The 25,549-nt window shown below is 35.3% G+C and overlaps 1 long non-coding RNA gene across 1 annotated transcript in view; it reads right to left on the reverse strand.

Moving 5' to 3' along the window:
* LOC141544606 (uncharacterized) overlaps window positions 1-8,135 on the reverse strand; it is a 78,084-nt gene extending 69,949 nt beyond the window's left edge. The window contains exon 1 of the long non-coding RNA XR_012482693.1: window positions 7,230-8,135. This is a non-coding gene — a long non-coding RNA (uncharacterized LOC141544606). The remainder of the gene's footprint in view (window positions 1-7,229) is intronic.
* Between the last annotated feature and the right edge of the window lie 17,414 nt (window positions 8,136-25,549).

Genomic DNA, 25,549 nt, shown 5'->3' on the forward strand with positions numbered 1-25,549 from the left:
GATCAGTTGAATAGGTTAGGTTCAAAGGATAAAACAGCCAACAACTTTAATAATGTAGCATTTGCCAAACACAAAGACCCCAGCTTTTGGGATAAGAAATCACTATTTGACAAAAATTGCTGGGAAAATTGGAAATTAGTATGGCAGAAAATAGCACACACTTACCACCATACACCAAGATAAGGTTGAAATGGGTTCATGACCTAGGCATAAAGAATGAGACTATAAATACATTAGAGGATCATGGGATGGTTTACTTCTCAGACATGTGGAAAAGGAAGGAATTTATGATCAAAGATCACAAAATAGAAAAGGTTGATTATATCAAATTGAAAAGTTTTTGGAGGAACAAAACTAATGCAGTCAAGATTAGAAGGGAAGGAATAAACTGGGAAAACATTTTTATCATCAAAGGTTCTGATAAAGACCTCATTTCCAAAATATAGAAAGAATTGACTCTAATTTATAAGAAATCAAAAGATATGAACAGACAATTCTCAGGTGAAGAAATTGAAACTATTTCTAGCTACATGAAAAGATGGTCCAAGTCATTGTTAATCCGAGAAATGCAAATTAAGACAACTCTAAGATACCACTACACACCTGTCAGATTGGCTAGAATGTTGGAGGGGATGTGGGAAAACTGGGACATTGATACATTATTGGTGGAATTGTGAATACATCCAGCCATTCTGGAGAGCAATTTGGAATTATGCTGAAAAAGTTATTAAACGGTGCATACTCTTTGATACAGTAATATTACTACTGGGCTTATATCCCAAAGAGATTTTAAAGAAGGGAAAAGGACATGCATGTGTAAGAATGTTTGTGGCAGCCCTCTTTGTATTGGCCAGAAACTGGAAACTAAGTAGATGTCTATCAATTGGAGAATGGCTGAATAAATTGTGGTATATGAATGTTATGGAATATTACTGTTCTGTAAGAAATGACCAACATAATGAATACAGAGAGCATGGGAGAGACTTACATGAACTGATGCTGAGTGAAATGAGCAGAACCAGGAGATCATTATACACTTCAACAACAATACTGTATGAGGATGTATTCTGATGGAAGTAGAGATTCTTGACAAAGAGATCTAATTCAGTTCCAATTGATCAATGAGGAACAGAATCAACTACACCCAGAGAAGAGACACTGGGAAATGAGTGTAAATTGTTTACATTTTTGTTTTTCTTCCCAGGTTATTTTTACCTTCTGAATCCAATTTTTCCTGTGCAACAAGAAATTCGGTTCTGCACATATGTATTGTGTCTAGGATATACTATAACATATCTAACATATATAAAACTGCCTGCCATCTAGGGGAAGGGGTGGAGGGAAGGAAGGAAAAAATCGGAACAGAAGTGAGTGCAAGGGATAATATTGTGAAAAAAATGACATGCATATGTACTGTCAAAAAAACCTGATAATTATAAAATAAGATAAAAAAGATTAAAAGAAAAAGAAAAGATTAAACTTACCCCCACTTATCTCTGCTACTTCAGTTATGGGTACTCTAGTTAGTCTGAGGTGAAGTTTACTTTGCCTTCCCTCTCCCCTGCCTTTTTAAAGGTGGAGTGGGGGAAAGGGCAACCATGTGGGATCCCCCCTTTCTTCTCCATTAAACGTGTTCTATCAGCTTTCTGCAGAGGCTTGGCTTTGGCAAATGATTTCAAGAGATAGGCCCACTTTTATCTATAGTTTGGTAGGCCTATTTCTAAAAATGTAAAAGATATTTTAAAGAATCTTTCAGATTCTTTTATGTGGAATTGGGTATTCTGAATAAGTTTAATTAATTGTATCCTGATGTTATTCCCATCCTTTAAAGGGCTTTTGAAAATAATAGATTTTCCCTGTCCTGTTGAAAATGTTTCTGTTAAATATGAAAGATAACTTGTGAACTTACTGAAACAAATTTATTACTGTTATCAATATGAGGTTATGGTACTTGTAAAAGTTTAATAGTTTTAAGAATCTCTTGGATTCTTTTATGTGGTATTAGAACTGTATAGCATATTCTAAGTTTTAATTGATTGTATGGGGTCATCCTGAGGTCATTTAAAGAGCCTCTGAAAATATTTTTTTTGTCCTTTTGAAAAAGTTTCGGTTATGGACAATATGCAATTTGGGATATTTATCTATGTATTGGGTATTTTTAAAAGCAAACTGATCTGTATGTATAATGTTCACTTGTGGAAACACCTTAGAAATGAAAAAAGTGAACTTATTGAGACAAATTCTTACTGTTATAAATATAAGGTTATGGTAAATCCCTGTTTAGGATTTCTCTGAAACTTTAGTTAATGGGATTTGTTATTGGAAGTAAAATTCCTTGGGCTTATAGTTAATGTTATTTGGGAGTTTTAAAGCTCCACCCTGTAACAGTTAGTGGGACAATTAACTTTAATAAATTAAAGCTATTTTATCCTGTTTTGCTGAGAGTTAAGTTTTAACTGCTTTTGGTTATAGTTATATCCCTGCATTCTCTTCCTGTAACTAATTTCTAAAATCAGAGTAATGGTCAATAAGAAACTGTTAATTCAATTCAATTATGTCATACCTTGCTATTTCCAACCTGGCTATATGTCATACCTTGCTGTTTTCCACCTGGTTATATGAATTCATTATATCCTAAATACTTGGCAAATGAGTATTTACATTTAACCTGGTCATCTTATCCATTATTGAATATTTATATCTGTGGATATTCAGGTTTTTTTAAAGGTTTCTAAATAATGAGAGGACAGTGAGCACAGTGAGACCTAACTGCTATTTATTTATGAGGTGTATAGTTGACAGCCATTTGCCTGTCCTGTGAAGAAAACCTATTAAGCTGCTGACCAAATCATACTGGTCTCTTCACATTTTGTATCAGTCTTTTCTAGCCTTTATTTGTTAGATTTGTGTTTTTTGTTCCAGATTTCGGTCAAATTACAGGTATTGATTTGTTTCTGGAACCGAGATCAGCTTTGATTGCCAGCATTCCAAGCCATACTACATGTATCCTCTGCATGGACTGACAATCTCCTGCCAGGGCCCATCCTGAAGCAGGTTTTTTTTTCCTTTACCAAAAATAGTTTATTGCACAAAATTAGGAATTCCTATATACACTTAAACCTTTTTTAATTAATATGCTGTATGAGATAATCATTCATTGTACATGGTGTCACATTTTCCTCAAATTATTCCACCAAAAAAGAGCCCCAACCTCATGAACAAATGTGTATGCATGAATAATTTTTTTGCTTGCATATGAATCTTATTTTGATTAGCTAATGAATATCTGATTAGATAACTGAAAACCATTCATAATACTACAGCCTCCCTGTATTACTATCTTTGGGTCCCTATTGTGGGACCATAGTTGAGGTGAGACCATGGTATATAACACAGTGCTTCTGATAACTCCACTCACAAACCTGCCTTGGATAAGGAATGCAAGAAACCCTTGGGTCTATACCCATTTTTCTGCCAAATGAGTTCTGGTTAAAGTGAGGCTCCAGGGCATCTCTTTTTTAAAAACCAGATGGTTTCTTTCCATGATATCTATGCAAGACATTTTTTTTAGCACTCAAAGTGTCCACACATACCCACGCCAGCTCTATAGGTCTATCATTTGAATCGCTAATTCTTATTCAAGGAAACTTCACCTGTACAGCAAATGGGTACTGTCAGTGAAACAACATGGCAAGCTTCACGAAGCACTGGCCAACCATACCGCTCAACATACACCTTAGGCCACCTCTCTTGGAGACCTTTTTAATTTGGACCTAATCTGTACCAACTATAGTAATAGCCACTTTTGCATCCTACAACATGATAAAAATCAGCTGTCACATTCTCCAGAGGGAAGAAAAGTTTCATGAATCTATAAGATCCACAGTATTTCTTGGAGATGTTGTATACCAAAGAAGGTATAATGACAACAAGGTTGCACAAAAGATCTGGGAATAAACTGCAGGACTCAGTACCGATTCCACTGAGTATGAACTTTCCCTTCTGCACCAGATCCAGATACCGCATTCATTACAGACATTGACAAGAAAGCTGGGAGTGGAGTCTCTGCTTTATAAAAGAATCGTCCCTGCTCTTTTTCCACTTGTGGACTCACAAGTCAATTTTGAAACTATGGTTCCGAACAAAGAGTGGATGACAGAGACCTTTCTTCACTAGACTCTGGCTGGGGGAGGTAGGACAGTGAGACGGCAACAGGAAGCAGAGTCCCTCCCAGCAAAGAGACCCCCACATAACTCCAAAGTAGGCAACTTGGAGATTGTCTCCCAGGTTATGGAGGCACCAGTTTTCCTCTGTAAAGTGAATTCTTGGAGAAGCATAATGTCAGGGGACATTGAGAGACCTCAGACGTATTTCCCCAGCCTGGAACATCCCAGGTACTGGGGAAGAAAGGGAAAGGGGGTCAAGGGCTAACGTTCAGCAGCTGTAAAGGTAGGAAACAGAGGGAGCCAAGCACAATCCTGAGCTCCAGCCCCCTCCCCACTCCAGCAGCAGGCCCTGAGCCCAGAGAATCGTGTTCAGAGTGAAAACACTCCCCTCTGTGAATTCTCCTGGAGCCAAAAGGGAGGGAACCGGCTGGGACTTTGGGAGGAGCATAGAGTCAAGTAAATTACCATATTTCTTAGGGTGGGAGTGGGAATGAGAAAAGAATGAATGTGAGGAGTAACCAAGAGCAGAAAAAGGGAAAATGCATCTGTTGGGAAGGATGATTTTCCAGTCTGGCAGTAAGGATGACCCTTGCACAAATGACAATTCTTTAGAAATGCACTTGATGGGAGCATTTTTTTAAACATTACTAAGTGTATTTAACTTTAATGTTATTTTAACCTTATCAACTAACAATAGGGTATTTTTATTTCCTCTTGAAACACAGTTCAAGAGGCAGTTTTAAGAACACAAGACATGGCTGAAGAATCACATCCTGTTTTCTCCACGAGAGTAATTAAGCTTCTGTCATATATAGCATAAACATGAGCACAGCTGGATTGATCAGTAACACTGAATAACATCATTTTCCTGAAGCAGTTTTGAAAGAAGCTTCATCCTGTACCCCTGATGGACTGATATGGGGGAATTTAGGCACCCTAATTGGGTCATCTGTTACTGTGTGTTTAAAGTTGGGGATGGATTTGTTAAAACTGTATAACTATTGCTATATGTTTAAGGGGTTTTTAGAAAACTTACTGTACTAGTTTGTTATGTATAGGAATTTTGATTCACTCTTGGGATTTATATATGGAATGGTTATTTGATAATTCCTTTCCTTGAGAAAAAAAGGGAGGCAGAAACTGGTTAGCAAATTGGGGAAACATGTATTTTTCTTAGGTACTTCTGCCCTGCCCCCTATCTCATTAGTTCAGATTGAGAAATTATTTAAACAGTCCTTTTCATTTTTACTCCTTGCTAAAAATTACTGGACTATGATTTGCTGGTTTTATTTTAACTTTGAAATCCCTTATTCTGCTGGAATTGTCCTGGTAGACCCAGTTTTGGGGATTATTTTTCAGAAACAACCAGAAATCAGACACCTGTTTTGGGACTGGCCATCTCTCTGATCTGTTTCTCCACTCCTGTTACCCCAGTTCCTTAATTAACATTTTGGCCTCAGGCCTAAGCTAATAGTTTGGGGTTGCCTTCCTTGGTCTAACTGCATAATTTACTCAGACATCTGGATCCTAGTAGCAGCTCCTGTTCTATCAAGAGGGGACTAGTAGAGCTACTCCAAGTCCCACTTTTCCCCCTTTTGGGGTCGCTCACAGACTTGGGGTGCCCCTCTTAGGATGGGCAGCAGGACTGTCTTGAGCACTGCTATTCCAAATATAAGCAGAGGCTGAGTTAAGTGCACAAATGATCACAGACTTAACTCACAGTGAACTGTCTATCTCAAAGTGTATTCTCTGGCTGGCATGCTCCTCAACTGCAGGTGATCTGCTATTTCTGCAACAGGGAGGCTGTTATGAGGAATGCTATTTTTATGCTAATAGATCTGGGGTTATCCGGGAGAGACTTGTTCAGGTAATTAAGTCCTTGCATTTTTCTAGTTTTATTTTGGTTTGTTTGCTTTACATAGGCTTGGTCAAAGTTATGGTGCTAAGACCTTCTAGAGGAAGGTAATTCAAAGATTTGACTAGTCAGAAGAGAGAGAGTGTGGAATGTTATGCCACAGTTCTCTTTTGTTGTCCTGACTCAGTTTTCCTAATTGTTTTGCCTCAGTTTATAGTTGTTCTGCTCAATCCCCTAAAACCACCCCTCCCTCTTAATCAGAATATTTGATAAGGATAAAAGATTTTATATTTTAGAATATCAGAATGCCTCTCCCCATCCCAAGCTATCCGAATATCAGATACAATCTTATCAAGATGCCTCTCCCCATCTCCAGGGTGCCTCCCCCCATTATGTCATCCCCATCTCCAGTGGCTCATCCCACTCTGTCAGAGTCTCATTCCAGCTCCCAGCTGCCTAACTCTGTCCTGCCTCAGTCTACCCCCGGAGTCTGAGCCACCTCACTATATGTCAGTGAGAACTCACATTACTTGCTGTATTCTTGGAGACAATAGTCGCACTCAGCCCTGGGACCAAATCATGGATTCCTTTGGCCCCAGTAAATCTCTCCCTTCTAAATAAATTATTAAATACTCTCTCATCTCTATCTCAGTTTCTCCAACATTACACCACTTCAGCTTATAAGCATCTGGTTTATACTTGTTTTTCAACATTACTTTTTACTCCCTGAAAACCCCTCACTTTACATTTCCTCAACTTCCTCATTTTATACAGCCTTGAATAGTGATTCAATGCCCTTTGTTGCCTTTGCCCACATACACATGCTGCTAAATAAAGGTAGAGAAAATCATGCAACTGTGCTTACTAGGACCACTACAAATTTGGACTCTCATTGATACAAGACTATTCTTTTATATCTCCCTCATTTACTTTGCCACTTACCACAGAAGCTCTTCAAAACCATTTCATCCCTCCTCAAACCTTCCATGATTCATTTTGAACTTTCTCAACTAAAAATCTTGGTCTCAGGGACAATTGGAAGGCGAAGAAGATAAAGCACCTGCCCTGGAATTAGGAGGATTTAAGTTCAAATTTGGCTTCAGACCCTTAACACTTCCTTGTTGTGTTACCCTAGGCAAGTCACTTAACTCCAAATGCCAGCCAAAAAAGCCAAAACAAAACAAAGCCAAACAAAAACAGATACTTACAGTTGTGTGAGGCTGGGCAGGTCACTTAAGCCAGTTTACCTCAATTTCCTCTTTTGTGAAAATGAACTTAAGGAAACACAAAGCATTCCACTGACTTTGCCAATTAAATTCTCTTCAAACAGTCGTTTTAGACTGTTCTGTTTTTCAGCAAAACAGAATAGTGTTTGCTCCCATGTTGCCACTGATTTGAGCAGTCAGTTGGGCCCCAGCTAAAAGTAGAAAGGAGTTTCCCGTTCATTAAAAATGAATAGGCAGGAGGGAGAAGTGATGCCAGCTTTCAGGACTTGCTATCTAATGTCCAGGAGGCAAAGTCTGACCCTGATCCTGATGCTGAGGGGAATGATTTTCCAAGGGTTAGCTCAGGCCTGGGGGTCAAGGATTTAAAGATGGGGGTGCCTTAGCTTCCTCCTGTGAGGACCTTCCCTTCTCCGCCCCCTCCCCCAAACTTTCTTCCTACGTCATCATTTTTTATAGATCATTCACGTTGTGCTTTCCGAGCAGCAGCAGCTGCTGCTCTTTCGCCATGTCCCCATCGAGTCAGCTTTTACTTCCCGAGATTCTTTTCCTGGATCAGGTATCCTGCCCTGGAGTCGGTCTCCGAGGCTTCTAAGTAACTCCGCAGGGCCGGAGAAGTAAACTGCCCTTTCTTGTCCAAGTTGAAAATCTTCATCCTGGAGGCCGGCTTCAAGACCAGACATGAGACGTCCCGGGGGCAGTCCTCTCCTGGGCCTTCAGCCTACTCGGAAGGGGAATTGAAGCGGAAAATGTCTATAACCAGCAGACGGAGGTTTAGAGATCTGTGAGGCCCCAGCAGTTATAACCGATTCCGCCCGATTGTAACCCTGGCAACAGCATGAGGGGAACTGAACTGCACGTGCTTTTGTCGGGTCCCTGGCTCCCGCGAATGCTGGAGGCAAGTCATACACTGATGAGTGCGCAAGTGCTGGCTCCGTTTGACTTTCAGTGCCAGCGGTCCAAAGCTCCAGATCACGAGATTGGGTGAGCTCCAGGACTTTTGTTCACATCTCGGGACCCGCTCTGTTGCTTACCTTTGTGATGTGGGAAAAGTATTTCCTCTCCGAGACTCCATTTCTTCTTTTGTAAACTGAAGATATTCTAATGTAAAGTAGAAACTAGAAACATTTTGATTTATTTTGGATTTAATCCCCAATCCGTAAAGAAAATTCTGCCAACTGAAACAGTACAGGCTATTACCCATCTGCCTTTGTTCTTCACCAGCCTCCCACCAAGTTTTTGTTTTTTGTTTTGTTTTGGTTTGATTTGTTTGTTTGGTTTGGTTTGGTTTGTTTTAGTTTGTTTTGTTTTGTTTTGGTTTGTTTGTTTTGGTTTGGTTTGTTTGTTTTGGTTTGGTTTGTTTGTTTTGTTTTGTTTGTTTGGTTTGGTTTGGTTTGGTTTGGTTTAGTTTGTTTGTTTGGTTTGGTTTGTTTTGTTTTGGTTTGTTTGTTTTGGTTTGGTTTGGTTTGGTTTGGTTTGGTTTGGTTTGTTTGGTTTGGTTTGGTTTGGTTTGGTTTGTTTTGGTTGGTTTGGTTTGGTTTGGTTTGGTTTGGTTTGGTGTAGTTTGGTTTGGTTTGTTTTGGTTGGTTTGTTTGGTTTGGTTTGGTTTGGTTTGTTTGGTTTGGTTTGGTTTGGTTTGTTTTGGTTGGTTTGGTTGGTTTGGTCTAGTTTGGTTTGTTTTGGTGTAGTTTGGTTTGGTTTGTTTTGGTTGGTTTGTTTGGTTTGGTTTGTTTCTTGGTTTGGTTTGCTTTGGTTTGGTTTGGTTTGGTTTGGTTTGGTTTGGTTTGGTTTGGTTTGGTTTGGTTTGGTTTGTTTGGTTTGGTTTGTTTTTTCTCCTCTCCTGCTTCTCATTCATTCATCACAAGCTCATATGATTTCTTATTTCAGTTCCAGGACCATTGAACTTTAGAATACAGAAATGTATATGCATCCTGATGACCCACTGCTACAACTGCTGCTAGTTTACCCTCCTCATCTTTACCTTCCTCCTTATCTTTTCTGTCCCCCTTTTTCCCTCTTTTCCTCCTCCCTTCTGTTTCTTCTCCATTCCTCCCGTTTACCCCCCTCTTCTTTTTTCTTTTCTTCTAACTTCTGCTCCCTCTTTTGATTGCTCCTGCATTTCCTTCTCCTATCCCTTCTTTCCTTTCCCCTCACCTTCTTTTTCCCTCTTTTCCTCCTTTTGTCCAAATAACCAAAATGTAAGCTGATTCTGTACGGTTTTTGGTCTCAGTCTGTATGTTGTTGGGTATTTTTGTGACATGACTTGTCAATACCTCCGCAAGGGATAGATGTTCTATATTATATCTGCCATGCCTAATGATATCCTGTAAAACTTCAATACTCTATCTAAATGGCATGAGATGTTATGTAATACATTTCATTATCTACCACCTAAGATTCAAATACAAGTTCTAAAGGCCTAATACTTGGGCTTCTTGATCTAATAGCTTGAATATATTTAGCTTTTATGTGTCTTATGGAGCAAATAATATTATACACAGTATTATATATACATATATCCATTATTATATACATATTATATTTGTATAATTTGTGGAGAGTTGATGAATTGTATACTTTTAGAAATACTTGAATTTGAAATATACTTATTAGGAAGAGGATCAGTGTATATAAAGAATAAGTAAATTAAATTTGATAATATTTCATCTATTGAAGCAAATCATTATTTAAAACCTCATGGCTTAGTTACAGATATTTGGATTAGCCAAAGGTGACCTTGTAAGTCTTAAAAGTTCATGAGGTCCTAGAAGGCCACTAAAGCTGTATGTTGTAGGGTTTAGTGAAGTAGTCAATAATGCCAAAAGCAACTGGCTGGATCAAAAGGAAGAATTCACCCCTTTCCCTTCCTTCTTGCCTCCCTCTTCCCCCCTCCCCTCCTCTCTCTCTCTCTCTCTCTCTCTCTCTCTCTCTCTCTCTCTCTCTCTCTCTCTCTCTCTCTCTCTCTCTCTCTCTCTCTGTGTCACACTCATAAACAAAACAATGGTTGACTGCAGCTTGCTAATGAAAAATATGAAACTGCTAATTAGATAAATTGTCTAACTGAATTATTTGTCAAGACTTCCTCTTGATCTCCTTGCAGATTAACTTCTGACAAATCGTATTTGTTATTCCTAAAAGTCCTATTAGTTATTCTTAAAAGTTATTTTTTTAAACATACACTATAATTCACTTATGCTAATCATTGCTTTCTACATGGGAAGAAGCAATTTGTCCTAAAATCCAATGTATGGGGTAACATTTTTATTTTCTCTTTTTTGTGAAAATTGTAGTAAAGCAAAAGTGAGTGGGAATTGATAGGTGTTTTAATAGCTAACAAATTTTATTGCTTGATCCTGCTATTTGAAAGTTAGGCTTTACTCAGAACTGAACCATGGGAAAGGGTGGTAGGTAAAGGAAAAAAAAATTGTGGAGCTTGAATATCTTTGTAGTTTCAGCCAAGGGGAAAGAAGCTAGCCATTGCACTTAATGTGGGGACTTTGACATTATTTTTGAATCCTTTACATTAATAACTTTATTTTCAAAATGTTTGCAAAGATATTTGTCAACATTCACCCTTGCAAAACCTTGTGTTTCAGATTTTTCAACCTTCCTTCCCTAGACAACAAGCAATCCAATATATGTTGAACATATACACTTCATATATATATGTCCATATTTATCATGCTCCACAAGAAAAATCAAATCAAAAAGGGAAAACCCTGAAAGAATAAAAGAAAATGAAAAAAAACATAATGAAAGTACTATGCTGTGATCCACATTCAGTCCACAGAGTCTTTCTGGATGTAAATGCCTCTCTTCCTCACAAGTCTATTGGAAATGGCCTGAATCACCTCATTGTGGAAAAGAGTCACATTCATCACAGTTGGTTATCACATAATCTTTTGTTGCTGTGTATAATGTTCCTTTTTTAAAAAATATTTTTATTTTCAAAATATATGTACAGATCATTTGACAGTGTTGACCCTTGCATAGCCTTCTGTTTCAGATTTTCTCCTCTTTCCCCCCCCATCCCTTCCCCTAGATGACAAGCAATTCAGTATATTTTAAACATGTTAAATCCAATATGTATAAATACATTTATACAATTGTCTTGGTGCACAAGAGAAATCAGATAAAAAAAAATAAAGTAAATGTGCAGGAAAACAAAATGCAAGTGAACCACAACAAAAAGAGTGAAAATGGTATGTTGTAATCCACATTCAGTTCCTACAGTCCTCTCTCTGGGTGTAGATGGCTCTCTTCATTAGAAGATCATTGGAACTGGCATCAGTCATCTAGTTTTTGGAAAGAGTCATCATAATTGATTATCGTATAACATTGATGTTGTCATGTACAATGATCTCCTAGTTCTGCTCATTTCATTTAGCATCAGTTCATGTAAATCTCTCCAGGCCTTTCTAAAATCATTCTCTCTCTTGATCATTTCTTTTAGAACAATAATATTCCATAGCATTCATATACCATAACATAGTCAACCATTCTCCAACTGATGGGCATCCACCCAATTCCCAGTTTATTGTCACTACAAAAAGGGCTGCCACAAAAATTTTTGCACATGTAGTTCCCTTTCCTATAAAATCTCTTTGGGATATAGGCCCAATAGAAACACTGCTGGGTCAAAAGGTATGCACAGTTTGATAACTTATTGAACATAGTTCCAAATTGCTCTCCAGAATGGCTGGATCTGTTCACAACTCCACCAACATTATATTAATGTCCCAGTGTTCCCACATTCCCTCCAACATTCATTCTTGTCTTTTCCTGTCATCTAGTAATATTACTTGCACAGGAAATGTTATTAATGACTGTGTATTAACAATGTCAGTCACTAATTAGCCACATTCTTCAATTGTACTACCTTTCTGTCTTATAGAATAACTTATTCTTCCTTGATAAATTTCACAGAAATCCCATGACCAATGAGATTATTATTATTTTTAATGTCATTTTCTTTTTATTAGCAGTGTTAAAAAAAAACTAGTAGATAAAGGGAATATTATTGACAAAATTTGCCTAAGTTTTGACAAAGTCTTTGATAATTCTATCTTCATAAAAATAATTGTTTAGCTCAAATTTGTCAGTGTACTACAGAGGTTTGAGAATTGGTTGAAAGAACAGACCTACATTATAGTCATTAATAGTTAAATGATAACTTTTAATGTATATATATGTATATATATATATTGAAGCTATTTATTTTCAAAACATAAACAATGATAATTTTTCATCATTGATTCTTGCAAAACCTTGTGTTCCAATTTCTCCCCCTTCCCCCATTTCCTCTCCTAAATGGCAAGTAATCTAATATATATTAAATCTGTTAAAATATGTATGTAAATCTAATATAGGGATACATATTTATACAATTATCTTGATGCACAGAAAAATCAGATCAAAAAGGGAAAAAAAGTAAAAAGAAAATGAAATACAAGCAAACAACAACAAAAAGAGTGAAAATACTATTGTGTGATCCACATTAAGTTCACAGTCTTCTCTCTAAATATAGATGGCTCTCTTCATTACAAGAGCTGACCTGAATCATCTCATTATTGAGAGGAGCCACATCCGTCAGAACTGATCATTGTATAATTTTGTTGTTCCTGTGTACAATGATCTCTTTGCTCTGCTTATTTAGCATCAGTTCATATAAATCTCTCCAGGACTCTCTGAAATTATCCTTCTGATTGTTTCTTATAGAACAATATTTCATAACATTCATGTACTGTAACTTATTCAGCCATTCTCCAACTGATGGGAATCCATTCAGTTTGCAGTTTCTTGCCACTACAAAAGAGGCTGCCACAAACTTTTTTGCACATGTGGGTCTCTTTCCCTCCTTCAAGATCTCTTTGTAATATAAGCGCAGTAGAAATATTTCTGTATCAACATTATGCACAGCTTCATAACCCTTTCTTTTATATATATATAACTTTTTTATTAATTTCTATAACTATAACATTTTCTTTGACAGTACATATGCATAGTAAATTTTTTTACAACATTATCCCTTGTACTCCCTTCTGTTCCAAGTTTTTCCCCTCCTTCCCTCCACCCCCTCCCCTAGATGGCAGGCATTCCCATACATGTTAAATATCTTATAGTATATCCTAGGTATAATATATACGTGAAGAACCAAATTTTGTTGTTGTTGTTGTTGCAAAGGAATAATTGGTTTGGCAAGGTAAAAATAATCTGGGAAGAAAAACAAAACAAAACAAAACAAAACAAAACAAAACAAACAAACAAAAAACAAAACAGAACAAAAACAAAACAATGCTCAGAATTTACACTCATTTCCCAGTGTTCCTTTTCTGGGTGTAGCTGATTCTGTCTATCATTGATCAATTGGAACTGGATTAGCTCTTCTCTATGTTGAAGATATCCACTTCCATCGGAATACATCCTCATACAGTATCATTGTTGAAATGTATAATGATCCCCTAGTTCTACTCGTTTCACTCAGCATCAGTTGATATACGTCTCTCCAAGCCTCTCTGTATAACTCCAGATGGTCATTTCTTACAGAACAATAATATTCTATAACATTCATATACCATAATTTACCCAACCATTCTCCAATTGATGGACATCCATTCATTTTCCAGTTTCTAGCCACTATAAAAAGGGCTGCCACAAACATTTTGGCACATACAGGTCTCTTTCCCTTCTTTAGTATTTCCTTGGGATATAAGCCCAGTAGTGGCACTGCTGGGTGAAAGGGTATGCACATTTTGATAACTTTTGGGGCATAATTCCAGATTGCTCTCCAGAATGGTTGGATTCTTTCACAACTCCACCAACAATGCATCAGCGTCCCAGTTTTCCCACAGCCCCTCCAACATTCATTGTTATTTGTTTCTGTCATCTTAGCCAATCTGACAGGTGTGTAATGATATCTCAGAGTTATCTTAATTTGCATTTCTCTGATCAATAGTGATTTGGAACACTTTCATATGAGTGGAAATAGTTTTAATTTCATCATCTGAAAATTGTTCATATCCTTTGACCATTTATCACTTGGAGAATGGCTTGATTTCTTATAAATTAAAGTCAATTCTCTGTATATTTTGGAGATGAGGCCTTTATCAGAACCTTTAACTGTAAAAATGTTTTCCCAATTTGTTACTGCCCTTCTAATCTTGTTTGCATTAGTTTTGTTTGTGCAGAAACTTTTTAATTTGGTGTAATCAAATTTTTCTATTTTGTGATCAATAATAGTCTCTAGTTCTCCCTTGGACACAAACTCCTTCCTCCTCCACAAGTCTGAGAGGTAAACCATCCCATGTTCCTCCAATTTATTTATGATTTCGTTCTTTATGCCTAAATCTTGGACCCATTTTGATCTTATCTTAGTAGTTGGTGTTAAAAACGGGTCCATGCCTAGTTTCTGCCATACTAATTTCCAGTTTTCCCAGCAGTTTTTGTCAAATAATGAATTCTTATCCCAAAATTTGAGATCTTTGCGTTTATCAAACACTAGATAGCTATTTTTATTCGCTATCTTGCCCTGTGAACCTAACCTATGCCACTGATCAACTAGTCTATTTCTTAGCCAATATCAAACTTGTGATGGAGAGAGCCATCTGTAGCAAAAAGGAGAACTGTGGGGACTGAATGTAGTTGTCAACATAGTATTACCTTTTCTGTTGTTGTTTGCTTGATTTTTTTCCTTCCCATTTTTTTCCCTTTTTGATCTGATTTTTCTTATGGAGCATGATATAAATGGAAATATGTACAGAATAACTGCACATGTTTAATATATATTGGTTAACTTGCTGTCTAGGGGAAAGGGTGGGGAGAATGAAGGGAGGAAAATTTTCAGAAACAAGGTTTTGCAAGGGTAAGTAAGGGTAAGTAGACTATCTTTGCATGTATTTTGAAAATAAAAACTTATTTAAAATACAATAGGAAAAATATTAAATTTTAAAAAAGAATCCTGAAAATTAGAATTCAAATTTCCCTCACAAACTTCACTGTAACATTTCCTTTCAACTATTTTAAAGTTTCATCCATTTTTAATAATCTTTCAAGACACATAAGACAATTACTTATAATTTTTTTCAATATGCAATATTGAACTCTAGATTGGAAGGTGAAAAACAAAATAGAGAAAGACTACAGACAAAAATGGATCATCCTTCCTGTGTAAGTTCTGCTATACGTGATCAGGAACATCCAACACCAAAACTAAATCTTCAGCAACTACAAGATGAGTTCCTTCCTTTAAAGGACTAGCTGTTAATTCATATTTCTAAAGATGAAAATGAGAGATACCAACTATGTCATTCCCTCAGAGAAAAGACATTAATGTTAGAAATTACACAGAGAAAATTAAACCAGGTGAAAGATAAAAATAAAGAAATATGAAGACCAAATTCATACAGAAAATGAAAAATTGAACAGATCATTTCTCAGAGAAGAGTCCATAACAGAAGGATCAACCCACATGCAGAGGGAAAATAAGTTCCTTCCAAAACGATTTAAAGATGCCCAAAACAAAGGGGTCTTCAAAGTAGGAGCATCAAATTGTGTCCTGATGCTCTAGAAGAATAGCTTTATGACCCTCAATACTGACACTGGAAAACTAGATGTGATAGAAGAACAAAATGAAGACTAGTTGATGAAAATATCCATTTAAGAAAGAAACTACAAAAACTTGAAAAGGAGAAGACAAAAAGAGTGGTGGGACTTTAAATAATATGGTTTCACAAGCATTTAACATTTTAAAATGAAGTTCAATGTTATTTTGATCAAGATAAATTAGTTATTTGTATTTTCAGCAGGTTTCTAATATTAGTCATTTTTTGTGTAAAAACTCAGACATGCCAAAAGAGAGAATGAGGAACCATTCATGATCAAAATCAACCCAATATCCATTTTTTAGATTTTTGATTTTGATTTTTTGATTAAAAATATTGTCTAGCTAGCCCATGGAATTTTAAATGCATAGTATTGATTAATGAATATAAATGGAGTAAGTAAATACTGATACATTTGTAGTTCTAATAATTTGCCCAGTATTCCATTTAATGTTGCAATGGAATAAATTGTTAGAAATACTGGAACAAGTTAATGCTTAAAAAATATGCTAGTAGTAATGTAACAATTCCAAGTAGTCATCCATACTGTAGGGCATTAGATAGATACCCTTTTCATAACCATTAAAACATGTTGCTCATTCTGACTAGTTTTAATTCAGACTACTGTGAATTGATTTTAGAAATATTAAAAAGTTGATCATATTTTTAATGAAATTATAAAGATTAACCATTTTTGTTTAAAATAATTTTGTTCAAAGATATTGTGATTATGCATTAAGAATAACTTTTGGTATGTGATAATAAAATCCCTCTTTCAACATGTGCTTTTGCTTCATACTACATCCTTTTTTTCATTTATGTCAGTATATTTTCACTAATACTTCTTGCATAATGTCCAGAATTGTAGTTTTGGAGATTACCACCCTTCATTTACTGAAAATACATAGCTTTTTACAATCTACTACCAGTTTTTGTTATCTATGATGCTTTTATACACTGAGTGGAAAGACTGTTAACAATTTCAGTAAAAAAAAAATTAGATTTTATTTTTGGTATTCATAATCATATGTTTGAGTCTATTCATTTCACAATGGTATTTTGTGGCATTTTGGATAATAATTCAATTTTGCCAATGTTCTTTACATAATTTTACATTGGTTTCTTTTAGCCTGTTTCCTTTCAAAAGGTTACTAGATATTGGTTGAATTTTTTCTTTTACAAGATAATTAATCTTATATAATGATATATAATTTTTAATTTCTTTTATTTTTAGCCTCATTTACTATTAGTCACATATGCAATAATTTTCTTTATATTGATAATGCACAGGATTTTTAATAAAGTATGTATATTAATACACATACGTTTGTAGTTTGTTTGTATATGTACATTTATGTATGTATAGGTGTCTTTGGTCTTTCTGCTGGGTTAGAGAATGAAATGAAATTATTTCCTTTTACCAATGACCTTTCACCATATTGTATAAGTATATATATATATATATATATATATATATATATATATATATATATGTATATATATATATATATATATATATACATACATGCATACATACTATGTATACATATATATATATGTATATATAGAGACATATAGATATAGATATAGATATATGGAAGAGCTACCACATTTTCTATAGTTTCCTCCACTTTCTGCCCTTTGACTACAACCAGGAGTATAATTCATCTGCTTGCATAAAAAGGAACTGCTTTAAAAACTTGGCAAAGACAGTTGAAGATATGAATAGTAGCTGGCATCCCCTCCAGTCTGCTCCCCACCCCCTTTTTTGCTTTCTTCAAATCAGATCAATCCCTTCAAGTAATTTTATAAGGCTTGACAAGCATAAGTGCATAATGATCATTCTCCAGGGTAAGCTATGAGAGGAAAGAAAAAGCGTCATTTTTATACAGACTTTTTCTGAAAAATAGAAGATAAAAACCGCAAATGTTTCTATCAGTTCTAAAAATGTATCTATTCTATCCTCCCCCACCCCCTACCTTCCATGTAAAATTGCACATAAAAAAGCTTTATTCCTTATGTGGCTTTGGAGGTGTTATAATTCTCTAGAAGATGGCCTGGGAAAATCTGATTTAAAACAATGTTTCATGATGAAGAAAGAGAAACAAGCATTTTCTCCATGCTGAATAGAAGGTATGTGGTACAATCAAAAGAACTTTGTAGTCTTAAGAACTAAGTTCTGATCCTTTTCTCAGTGACTACTTTTATGACTTAACTGATTTAATCTCTTTGGATCTCATTTTCCTCAACTGCAAAATGAGGTGCTTGCATTAAATAGTCTTTAAGAATTTTACTAGTTCTAAATCTATGATAACCCTGAATATGTTCATGCAATTAACATAATGTAAAAATATTCATATCAATTAATATCAATCAACATATCAAATCAATTAACAAAAATTAAAATAATATCAATAAAGTTATATTTATTTCATGTAATCTAATACTGAAATCAGCGGTAGAAATTATACATTCATATTTTTAATCAGGATGCAATAAGAAAACTTCAACAAAACCTTGTGGATTTCCAAAAAGAACTATTCATGACTTCAAAATCCATGATTTATGAAGAGATTTTAAGACAGAAGCAACTATAGAAGAAATTAGATGAAAGCAAAAGGAAGGTACGTGTTTAAAAATTCAGTAATTTGTCATTGATTAATGCAAAGTGTTTTCATCATAACACTTTTTTTAAACCAATATTATGATGTATTTTCTGATAACTGTGCCTGCCCTTTATATGGACAAGTACTGGAACATCTACAATTTGTAGCTATTTATAACATTTGTCTATTGGGATAAATATTTTCACTCATAATATTGTTTATCAATCCTTACAAAAGGATTGGATTTTTTTTTTGGTAAGTAATAATAATGAATAAATCAGGTATATCATACTTTGTGTAACCAAATATATATTCAGCATAAGCTGCTTGGTGGAAATATGAATAGAATTTTATATCTGGAGTTAGAAAGTTCTTGGTTCGAATGTGGCCTCAGACACTATTGGGGTTATCCAGGGGAAGTCAAGTAATTTTACTCAGCTCCTTCAATTATAAAATAAAGATAATAATAGCACCTACCTCCCAGAGCTACTTTAAGAAACAAATGAAAAACTAATTTGTAAAGCTCTTAACACAGTTCTTAGCACTTAAGGAATGCTTGTTTCTCTGCTCCAGAAACACAAAAGTCAATAGTTTAATTATCTCTAAAAGTAATCATTGTTTGTCATACTTGGACAATCACCTCCTAATGTGGGAAAAAAAAAAAAAAAAACAACAACAACAACTGTTCTGTTACCTGTTTAACTTTTAATAATGACTTTTATGAAGTAATATATTATTACTAGTTTTAGTCTTTTCAAAACTTATTCTTCCATATTGCTAAGCTTAGGAAACATTTCTAGTTTTCAGAAATCAATATTGGAAATGGAATAAATTTTATTTCCCAAATCATTTCGTTTCCTTTATCACTCATTCTCATTTTCCTCCCATGCCTTTTAACCCACACTGATTAAAATACTGCCTTTCAAAAAAGCTTTTGTAGATTGAAGTGTGGTGTGGAATGAACTTTGTAAGGAATAGCAAAGAAGCAATCAATCTTTGTCCATATGAATTAGCTCAGTTAAGTGGCATTCAAGGCAAACTGGCACCATTTCTTCCCTTTCTTCTTTCCCTAATTAGGAGAGTAACTAAGCTACATGAGAATTGGGTGAAAGTTCTGTTTCTTCTTTGTTCAACAATTAGTCCATTAAGTAATGAATGTCAGTTCTGTGACTTATACTATGACAAGTTCCGACTAGGTTATCAAGAATATAGGAAAGCCATACTCTCTTGTCTCTCTTGTCTCTTGAGAATTTGCACCCTCACTGGGAAGCCAATGCATAATAGGGAAAGTGCATTTATAATACAAATTATAGTAGAAGCCAGCACCACATGAGCAATATAAGCATTTGTTTAAGAGAGCAAGAGAGAGCCAAGGAGACAGAGCAAGAGAGGAGGGGAGGGAGAAAAGGAGGGAGAGAGAGAGAAAGATCACTATGGTTGGAGAAAAGATTAGATGATTCGTAATCTAGTTCTCTTCTTCTCAACATGAAAACATACCCACTTCAAAATTTCTGAGTTAGCAGCTCTGTTAGAAGAGCAATTGCCAAATATCTAAACTTTATAACATGTATTTTAGATAATTGCATGAATATAATTTGTCAGTAACCTACATCAGAACGTTACTTTTCCAAAGACTGCTTTTTCTTGAAAACATGTATTTGTCCATTAGAGTATGAATTTCATGATGTAGCTTTATAATGAACAAGCTTAATCTTGATTATTTTACACAAGACATCTTTGATGTAGTGTGTTGGTTTGGAATTAGGAAAATCAAGTTCAATGCATTCTCTGCGATTTACTAGCCAGAAGACCCTATGAAATTTTCTTAAGACTATTTACTTGTGGTAACTCTTTTAGAGTTTCTAGTTCTGGATGGTTGTGATAAACACTGATGAAGTGTCCTGTACTGAAATCATACATGATTTTACATATGTAATATGGGGTGTGAGCCCATGTAAAATGAAAGTGAATTGAATATAGTGCCATTTGAAAGATTACAATGCATAGTTTTTATCAATGCAATGGAATACTACTTGATGGACAAGTAAAAATGTCAAATTAAAAATGTCTAATGTACAGGCATCACTAATTAATCCATCAATTAGTTAAGGATCACATTCTGATTTGATTTTTAAAGTTAAAAATTGGAAATATATTGTTTGGAATTTTTATAGCTGCAAGAATCTCAAGAAGGGAATCAGAAGAAACGGCAGTATTTTAAGGAATTTGAAGATTATGCACAAATGTAAGAGTTAAAAGCATTTTTTTATTTAATGCTGTGATTAGATTTAGTGTAAATCAAAATGAATTCATGACATAACAATGCAGTTTTTTTTAACTACTTTTTTCCAATGGGTAAGAGGAATAATCTGTTTACATATAATTTATTTTTAGATGAATCAATGAATTGTATTCAATATTGGGAATGTCAATGTCAAAAGTGGACTTTAAGTAGAATTTATCTCCCACAAAAGGAGGGATACTTTGGTCCTCAAAGTTTCAGGGATGAGAAATGGAGCTATAGGGAAGTAGATTGAATGGCATGTTCCAAAAATTATTGGTTTTCATATTGTCAGTTTCATCAGCAGAGTTTCAAAGGATAAGCCATATAAAGTACTGCTAGAAAATTATTTTACCCCCTCTAGAACTACGCTAGAAGCAGTGTAATCCATCGTATAGACAGCCTGTCTCCAAATCATGGAAATTTGTGTTCAGTTTGTACATCTGACTTGTTACTTGATGTTTATTCTGAACCAGTCATTTTGTTCCACATAAAGTTTTCTAAAAATGTATATTGAAGAGCTGCCACAGATACATGCTGCTAGGAGTTTCCTCATGAAGAATTCCCTATTCCAATAAAAAGTTCATGTCTTATTATACTTACTCTCCAAAAAACTGTCCCTTCAAAAAACATCTTGATTAACTGTACCTTTTCAACATTTTCCCCCAAGCATTATAGAATGTTTTTTTTTAATTATCCAAGTGTTAGTGTAGCTTATAATTATACGTTTTAAAAAGTATTTTTGAAAAATTATCAAAACACAGGTTTTATTAAAGAAAAAGAAAATTGACTGGCTTTTTGATGTCCAGAAACAATGATAAGAGAACTGAGTTTAATGGGGAGAATTCAAATCTTAATGATGACATATACTGACTGTGACCCTCAGTCACAGTCTGAACCTTTTCAATGCTGGCAGGAAACATTGGAAGACATGAGCTTGCAGGTTTCAATAGGTGGACAGTATCTTCCTACACCAAGGAAATCACAACTCCTAATCACAGTGATTTTAGATCATGGTCACCTATGTATCAGAGTGTCTTATAATAGATAGATATATTTGTCTAAAAATGTCAATGTATATAAAGACAGGAACATTTATATGCAAATATGAGTTTCTTCAATTTCAAATTCTTTGATGTCTTTGATGTCTGTGCCTTTGCATATTCTATAATATGGAATTTACCTCCACCTCTTGTAATCTCTAACTCCTATCAAAGCTTACCCAAAAAAAGCATTGCCTTTTACATAAGACTTTCTGTGTTCCTCCCTTTCTTCAATTACATTATATTGACTCTCAATATCCTGCATTCATTTCCAGCTGTGCATGTTGTTTTCATTCGAATCAAATGAAATCTCTGGATTTAGAGGCATTTTTAAAACTTTTCTCCTTTAAACCTATCTTTCAGGTTTGCAATTGAGGTGCTGAATCTTATAAGAAATTGTTAAATTAAATTAACTATAAAAAGTTCTAAGAAGCTTTGAAGTGTTGACAATATATTTATTTTTACAGGCTTAAAATGAAACGGGCCACATTTGAAGAATCTGTAAAACAGCAAACGGGCTAAAGTGAAAAAATTCAGGAAAATACTTTGTGTTCTCCTTTAGTAAGTCAGCTCTAGGATTTAGTTTTCTTCATTAAAAAACAAAACAACTTTTCTTTAAATGGTAGAACATGATAAGAATTTTAATTGTAAAAAATCCAATTATTAATGTAATTCATATTCATTTCGGGTGCCGGTAGTGTTAATCATTATGTTAAGGAAGAGGTGAACTATTTTCTATATAAAATTAATAATATCACATCAGATTAAAAAGTCATAATGAAGTTACAAAAAAGTGTGCATGTTATGGAAAGAATTAAAAAAGGAAATTTCTACTGTTAATCATGGTTATAGTTCAATTCTTATTACCCTAAAACCTTTGGCTGAAGTTTTGACATGAAGTTGTAATAATTTGAATTTTTTACTAAATGAAATCTAAATTATTAATAAATGAGGTTTGTTTTTTAATTGAGCATATATTTAAACTAATTAAAATATATCAAATTAAAATATTCTAAGTGCTCAAAAATGGCAACTCTTTAGAGCCACATGTAAGGGTAAATTAGAATATATATATAGATAGATATAGATATAGATATAGATATAGATATAGATATAGATATAGATATAGATATAGATATAGAGATAGAGATAGAGATATAGATATAGAGATATAGATATAGATATAGATATGTCTGTGACCTAACATTAATTTGCAAGAGGTGGGTTTTACTTTTTGGGATTAGTTTGTCTTCTCCCATCTTTTCTATTTAAGCTTTCATAGAAGACCTAGAAAGTGTAACCATTTCTTGATAATTCACAAGCTACTATTATTAGGCTTCTTTTCCTTACATAAAAGCCCTTTCTAATTATGAAGTGGCAAATTATTTTCCATAGTCATGAAGAAAATTATATTTGGTGTTCTTTTTTTCATACATTGAACTCATAAAGGGCTGAAATTTAATTCTAAAATTCTATGATACTATTACCACAGTATTAAGAATTTGAGTCTTGGCTAAGTCCCTTGCAGTCAATATGACTTTTGACAAATGCCTTTTTGTCTTCAGTACTCAATTTCCTCACATATAAAACCTAACACTAGGTTCCCTTTTTGCTCCCAAAGTCTACAGTTCTAAGTCGAGAGAAGTCCAGTTCCATATTTTTTTTAAATAGCATTTTAGTTTTCTAAATACATGTAAATATAGATTTCATCATTTTCACCTTTACAAATCCTTGTATGACAAATTGTTCTCCCTCCCCTCCTCCAATATATCAAGTAATGCAATGTAAGTTAAACACGTGCAATTCTTCCAAACATATTTCTATATTCTTCATGTTAAACAAGAAAAGTTGAATGAAAATAGGAAAATAATGAGGAACAACAACCACAACAAAAAACAACAACCAAAAAAAGGTGAAAATAATATGCTTTGATCCACATTCGGTGTCCACAGTTTTCTTTCTGGATGTATAGGTCACTTTCCATCACAAGTCTATTGGAATTGTCTTGAATCACCTCACTGATGAAAAGAGCCAAGGTCATCACAATTGATCATTACAAAATCTTGTTACTGTGTACTATTTTGTCTTAGTTCCGCTTGCTTTAGTCAGCATCTGTTCATGCAAATTTGGCCAGGCATTTCTAAAATCAACCAGTTCCATTCCCTAACTGATGGGCATCTCCTCAATTTATACTTTCTTCCCACTACAAAAAAGGGCTTCTACCAAATATTTTGCACAAGGGTGAGCTTTTTCTTCTTTTATGCCCTTTTTGGGCTATAGATCCCAGCAGAGATACTGCTGGATAAAAGGGAATTCAGAATTTGATAATTCTTTGTGCATAGTTCCAAATCGCTCTAAAGAATGGTCTGATCATTTTGCAACATCATGAGTAATGCGTTATTATCCCAGTTTTCCCACATCCTCTTTATTGTGTATCAACTTTTCCTGTCATCTTAATCAATCTCAGAAGTGTAAAGTAATACATCAGCATTGTCTTAGTTTGCATTTCTCTGATCAATAGTGATGTATAGTAATTTTTAATATGCTTAGGAATGGCTTTTATTTATTCATCTGAAAATTGTTCATAATCCTTTGATCATTTGTCTATTGGGTGATGGTCTGTGTTCTTATAAATTTGAGTTAATTTCTATATATTTTAGAAATGAAGCCTTTCTCAGAAACACTGGATGGAAATATTGCTTCCCAGCTTTCTGCTGCTTCCTAGTCTTGGCTGCATTGGCTGTGTTTGTACAAAAACATTTTTACTTTTTTTTCTTTTTTTAATGATAGCTTTTTATTTACAAAATATATACAAAAGACAGAGCCAAGATAGTGGAACAAAGGCAGGGATTTACCAACCTCTCCCCCAGACTGCTCCAAATTCCTTTAAACAATGACTCTAGACAAATTTTAGAGGATGAGAACACCCCCCCCAAAAGGGAGTAGAACATTTTTCTGCTGAAGACTGCTTAGAACCTCAATAGCAAAGGTCTGTAATACCAGGGTCGGAGTCCTGGCACAGAACACACCAAGTCAGGACACACGTGCAGCTCTGGATCAAGCTCCAGCCCAGATGGCCTGATCTCTAAACCAGTGGCAGTATTAGCTGTTTCCAGACGTCTCAGCCCAGACAGCCCAAGGAGGACTTAGAAAGTCAGCAAAAATGATCTGTGGAACCAGAACTCAGCGTGCAATCCCAGTGCAGGTCAGGTCCCAGTTCCAGTCCAAATCCCAGCATCAGCAAGGTGGGACCTCTGAATCAGCAGCAGCACTGCAGGCTTCTGAAGCTCTCCGGCAGGTACACCAGGGAGGATTCCTGGTCAATGGAGATAGTCGGTGATTACGGGGTGGGGGTCTGGAGTAAAGTCCCAGGGAAGTCCTGATCAAGCTGAGTCCCCACTCTAGAAAGCACACTAGATTTTACAACTACTGTGTGGCAGGGATACATCTAATAGTTTGAGGGCAGAAAAGAGTGATGAACAAAATTCAGACTTCTAGAAGGATTTCTGAAAGCAGCTGCATGAAGCCCTGAAGCTTGGGACAATGCACCTTCCACACTGGAAACAGAGTCCTACTTTTAAAAAGTCCAGCAATAGGCTAAGAAATATGAGCAGACAAGGGCGGTGTGTGGCAGGCCCGGCAGGCAGGTGGGAAGAGGCTGTGATGGCGGCGGCGGCGGTGGTGGCGGCCGCGGCAGCGGTGGTGGTGGAGGCCGCCAGGGCCTTAGCCTCGGACTCGGCCCCGGCCTGAGGGAAGGAGGGAGGGAGGCATCGCG

This window comes from Sminthopsis crassicaudata, chromosome 5 (genome assembly GCF_048593235.1).
Source record: "Sminthopsis crassicaudata isolate SCR6 chromosome 5, ASM4859323v1, whole genome shotgun sequence".
Classification (NCBI taxonomy): Eukaryota; Metazoa; Chordata; class Mammalia; order Dasyuromorphia; family Dasyuridae; genus Sminthopsis; species Sminthopsis crassicaudata.